The following is a 5,804-nucleotide window of genomic DNA, read 5'->3' on the forward strand; positions in this document are numbered from 1 at the left end:
CCCCCACGACCCGACTCCAGATAAGTGGAAGAAGATGGATGGATGGATGGATGGATGGATGGATGGATGGGTGTGCCAGAAAACATTTGACAATTGCATGTTTGTCATAAATGTTTAGGTAGACTCATGGTCTGATAAAGAACAGCATGCCACTTTATTACACTGTTTCGGTCTAGATGGACACCATCTGTTTTACATATTACCACAACAAGGTGCAATATTTGGTGAAGCCATGGCTACACTTGAAAGACATTTTTATATAAAGTTAATGGATTGATGTGCAGACCTGTTAGAAGGCATGAGAGTATATATACAGGAGAACTGTGTTCAATAAATGGAGGATGTGCAGTTGCTAGTTTGAGTTTAAATAGTCGTCTCCTATTTTATTACAACCACCAGGAGGAAATTTTCCCACCTTGATTGGATATCGTCTCATTTCTAGATCTTTTTTTGTTTGAGTAATATGACACTTCATCAATTCATTGAACATTGAATCATCTCAGTAACATTCTCCAACCACACATATTCAAAAGCCCGCTCACAGTCTGTTCATGTGCTGTTGAACTGCCATGTTGGAATCCATCCATCCATCCATCCATCCATCCATCCATCCATCCATCCATCCATCCATCCATCCATCCATCCATTTTCTAACTGATATCAGCTAACCAGAAGTGCAGTGAGATGAGTGTTAGTCAGTTGTTTATATATATATATATATATATATAATACATACATACTTTTAGGGTCTGAATAATTTTAATTGTTCTGATGCTATAACGCTGTATTTTTTTAGAGTGACCTGCAACATCTGTCCAGCGACAGATTAAAAAAGAAAATTGGCTAATTCTGATACATTTGCATTGATCTAATGTTCATTAATGTAAGAAAGGTTGCTGACATCAAACGAGACGACTGTTCTCTACTTTTCTGACATCAGAGAAATTTAAAGTTTACAATTTAACAATAGTTCTTTTGGATTTTTGATTCTGTGAATAACAATTTAGTCAAGATTGACTTCACTCAATTTAAAAAAAAAAATCTCTTCCTTCTTTTTCCAATAGATTGATGATATGTGCACAAAGTTTATTAAACTGAAAGAAAGGATTTCCATAAATTTTTTTATTGTTTTTATATTACCACAAATGGCATTGAGAGATTGTCAGCTGCTACCATACCAAATTTCAGCTCAAAATCTGTAAAATTCAATGACTTATAGTGATTTTTGTTCATGAGCTATTTTGATAACAAGCTGGGTTAACTCCTACAGTTAATGCCTAAGTAAATATATTGTGCAATGTGTTGATCTTAAGCTATGTATAGGGGACGATGCTCAGATACTACCACGTCACATGTTAGATTAATATCTGTAAAAGTGAATGAGTTATAGACATTTGTGTTTTCCAAGGGCAGTTGTCTGTAGAGGCCATCTGGAATTGAGTTGAATCCAAAAGGTAATCAGTTGTAAATGTACGTCCATTGATTATACTTTATAGTTTCATTAAAATCCATGAAGCCGTCCATGGGATATTTTTACTGATAGAGTGTAATTCCAATAGTTCATGGCAAAGTTTTAAAAGCAGATGTCGTGCAATCAGTTAGCACTCAGAGTATAAGCTGGGGATCAGTCTCAGCTACTACCACACCAAAGTTTAGCTCATGTGAGCTTCAGCACACTGAAGCAGTGGGGTAAAAAAATCCATACTGTGTTTTTAAATTCACAGCAGTCCCGCCCATGCTCGTGTTTGACCCAATCAGTGGCTCTTACACACAGCCTTGGCTGAATTTTTGACCAATCACAGCTCTTCTTTCAGCAGCAGTCGCGCTGTCCCGTTGTAGCAGACTGGTTGGTTTATCGCTCCTGTCGCCTACCATCAACGCAGAGAGCTTTCTGATTGTGCGGTTCACACGGTGAGTGCAGACAGAAAATGTCTGAAAAGTGACTTCAGAGGACGGCCGGACTTCCCGGACACTGACCCCGGCTCAGTGGAAGTTCTCTCGTCTCCTGCGCCGTATCCGCAGCATTAGGTAGGTCTTTTTTTTTGGCGCCGTTCGGTTGTGTTACGACCCTCTCCTTCTTCACTTCTTCTGAACTGAGATAATTGAAGTCACATTTCCTAGACAGCATCTTTGAATAACCATAACGTGTCGTAGTGAGCTCCCGTTGATGAACTGAGGTTACATAATTGCTGGGGTTCGGCGTGTTGAAGGGGAGAAAAGCAGGCTGAGAAAATGACCTCCGGTTGATAGAATCACATTTAGCTCTTGCCAAAAACATGTATGTTGACAGATTAACTCCGTTTCATCATGTCGTCCTCATAACAAGGAAGCCGCACGAGGGTGTTTAAACATATTTGTCTCGATTATAGGATAGTGACGGTACACATCGGAGGCATTTCGTGAATCTTAAACCCCTCCATTGGGTTATCGGGAATCACGCAGTCCGGTAAAACACGTCCCCTTTGTTGCACTTAACCGTCCTCTGCTCTCATAAATGGACCCAGTGGCTCCAGAAGTTCCTATTTAATACATTATATGGCCTGAATGGTTTAAATAAGCAAGCCGAATTAAGCAGAAGACCATCACAGAGCAAAGCTTTGACCTCACTCCTTATGCGTTATTCTGCTCCTTTGTTAATAACGTTGATTTTATTTATTGACGTAGTATTTAAACTGAGTTTGGTCTTGAGGTGACAGCGTTATGAATAGATGATATTAGGACTTTAGCCTGCGACGGCAGCTAAGGTTTGCTTTAGGTAATCATATTGGTCAAATTTATGCAAAGAGGCCTGAGTGTTGTATGAATACTGTGTTGGATCTGGGGATCTATTTGTTGTGGAACAGGTACAGGATCTCAGTCAGCTGTAAAACCTGTACTGCCAAGTTCTGGATGACTTACTTCCTTTTTATCACATGAAGGTAAAGCAGCAGTAATGTTTTTGCCCTTGTCTATTCGTGTGTGTGAACCGTTAGCAAAATATCTCATGAACCAGTGGGATGATTTTTAATGAAACTCCTAGAAAGTGATCACTGGATAAAGCTTTACAGCTGATTAACTTTTAGAGTCAGTCACATTCAAGATGGCCACCACAGCTAACCTGCCCTACCAAACACAAAAATGGCTAAAGCTTAGCCAGTTTTAGAGATTATGAGCTAAAATGCAGTGTTGTCGTAGCTTAGACTGATCCACATCTTAAACTCTAAACGCTAACTGATTGCATGAGATCTGGTTTAAAACTTTGCCATTGACTATTACAGTCAACTCAGTCTGTCTATTAGTAAAAGTCTCATGAACATCTCTATAGATTTTATTGAAGCTGTCATAAAGCAATCATTAGATGTGCATCTGCAACTGATTGACATTTGGAGTCGGTCCAATTCAAGATAGCTTTCACAGCAAACTGACATTAGGAAACACAAAAATGTCTGTAACTCAGCCAATTTTACTGATATCGAGCTAAATGTTACTGTGGGCATAGTGGGTAGTCACTCCTGTGATATTCTCTAACAGGTCTTGCTAGAGTTGTTAATATTGCATGAAATTGCACACAACATTTATAACATTGAATCAAAATGGCTATAACTCTGTCCTTTGTCAGCAGAGGGTGAATTCATTTTAAAACACCAGGATGAAAGGAGATGGGCGATATGCATTCCTTCAATGGATGACAGACCTTTATTTTTTTTTCAATGAACACCTCCTTATCTTGCACATATGAGACCAACAGTAACACTGGGAACATTTGACTCCTGTGTGAGTGAAATGATCCAGTGGACTTCAACTAATAGATGCGGTTGTAGCTTACAGGGGTGGATGTTAATAAATTACATTGGAGCAATCCTAGAGGGCTGGAAGGAGAAACAAACAGTATCCAATGGCCGTCTGTAGCCTGGAGCACATCTGCTGCCTGCAGGTGATCTGAAAAGAGAGGGGCAAAACTGATGTCCAATTCTGGGTCGGTTTTAGTGTTGGCTGCTGTCACAGAGCTGGATTAGTTGGAGCCCAGCTCACTCATATTCTTGTTTTCTTGTTTCACTGCTGCAACACAATCATTAGAGTCAGTAAAGCAGCTGAACCCAGACAGGAGTTCAACTGGAAAGTGGGGCTCCTACTTAAAATGTTTCTCCAAAGGGTGCTTGCTGCTTGAGGACATTGACTGACGTGAAAACCCACGATAATTGAACCTCGCAGAATTGCCAATGCCGATCTCCTGCACTGCAGTCTCTCACCACCAAACAGTTCCCTGGTGGATAACAGCTTGTTGACAAGTTGTGATTGAGGACGGTTCCTGTCTCTGGAGTTGTCGGCAGCTTGGGAAGGTGACAGCTCACACATCAGGACACCCAGCCACCCACCCTCACCCCTCTCCAATTCTCTGTCTTAACTTTTGGAGTTACTGGCAGCCTCAGATCTTAGCAAACACAAAAATGGCTATAACTGAGTCAATTTTACAGATACTACGCTAAGATTTGGTGTGGTGGTGGTTGACAGTCATTCACAACAGGAATTCTGAGCACTAACAGATTATATCAGATATCACATTGTCACATGAGATTGTGCATTATAGTATTTTCAAGGTTTGACTAGAAAAGCTTTAAGTTTGTGATTTCACAACATAAGAATAACATAAGAATAACGCCTTCCACCTTTCATGTCAAAATTATAGAACTATGATCAGTTCTATAATTTTGACATGAAAGGTGGAAGGCGTTATTCAATTCAATTCAATTCAAAAATACTTTATTTATCCCAAAGGGAAATTAAATTATGCTTTCCTTTAATGAATGCTAGGCGTTAAGTTACTAATTTTTAATAAATATAGAATGTTTGTCTTTAAAATGAAATTAGGGGGGAAACTGAAAACATGGCTGATATGAGAGGCGCTCCAGAACAGTTTGAGCTCTGAGCCAGCATTTTGGTCAACACCCACGCATTGGTCAAGTTTCTGTTGTGACTTGGAAACATTACGCCCTTTTTTAAAGTGGGTCATATAATGTCAGCAGTTCTAAGTTTCAATGGTCTGATGGTCTTGATTTAGATTTTATGCTGTCACTAGCCACTGATTTTACAAAGAAAAAAACTGTTTTCCATTTTTATAATTTATAAAACAAATCAATGCAATAAGTCTGTTGCTTCACGTGAGAAATTACCCATTTGCTACTTAAACAACATTAATATGGTCTTAAAGACCCTGAAACAGAAAACAGCACAAGTGAAATTAAAATGCATTTGCTTTGAACAGGCAAAAAATGTTGAACAGCATTTACACATGCTAAATACATATTACTTGTTGAACATTGTGGGAAGATTCTTTTTAATAAACAGAAGCATCTCAGCTTTTTCAGGCATGAGTCTATTCCTGTGTTTGTCCACAATGTTGGATGCAGCACTGAATAAGGGCTCACTCTCCACACTTGTGCAGGGTGCAGACAGGTATGCCCTTGCTACTCTAGCAAGGCCTAGAAAACGTTCCTTGTTAGTTTTCCAGTATTCCAATGATGATGCACTCCAAGAGATGGGTGGCTCTGAGAGATAGATTATCATCTCTGACTGTGTTGCACTTTCAGTGTGAATCTGCTGCATGGTTTCTTCTGCCAGGATTTCTCCAAACATGAAAGACAAGGATCCTGGTTGTGGCATTTTCTCTGCTGGTTCCCCTGTTCTGTTAGCTTCAGGTTCTTGGTTTGGGTCCCTCTGAGTGACTTGTGTCATCAGACCAAGAAGCAGTCTGTGTGTGTTGGTCTTCAGTCTTTCAGAATAAAATCTGTCTTTGTACCTTGAAGGGGGAGTGGGGGAAATCACAT

The 5,804-nt window shown here is 39.7% G+C and overlaps 1 protein-coding gene across 3 annotated transcripts in view; it reads left to right on the forward strand.

The window, feature by feature from the left end:
* Positions 1 to 1,825: 1,825 nt before the first annotated feature.
* tpst1 (tyrosylprotein sulfotransferase 1) overlaps positions 1,826 to 5,804 on the forward strand; it is a 75,586-nt gene continuing 71,607 nt past the window's right edge. For all 3 annotated transcript variants that reach the window (XM_037979967.1, XM_017436546.3, XM_017436547.3), the window contains exon 1: positions 1,826 to 2,028. The gene's annotated coding sequence lies outside the window, so the exon portion shown is untranslated. The remainder of the gene's footprint in view (positions 2,029 to 5,804) is intronic.

Source organism: Kryptolebias marmoratus, linkage group LG2 (genome assembly GCF_001649575.2).
Source record: "Kryptolebias marmoratus isolate JLee-2015 linkage group LG2, ASM164957v2, whole genome shotgun sequence".
NCBI lineage: Eukaryota > Metazoa > Chordata > Actinopteri > Cyprinodontiformes > Rivulidae > Kryptolebias > Kryptolebias marmoratus.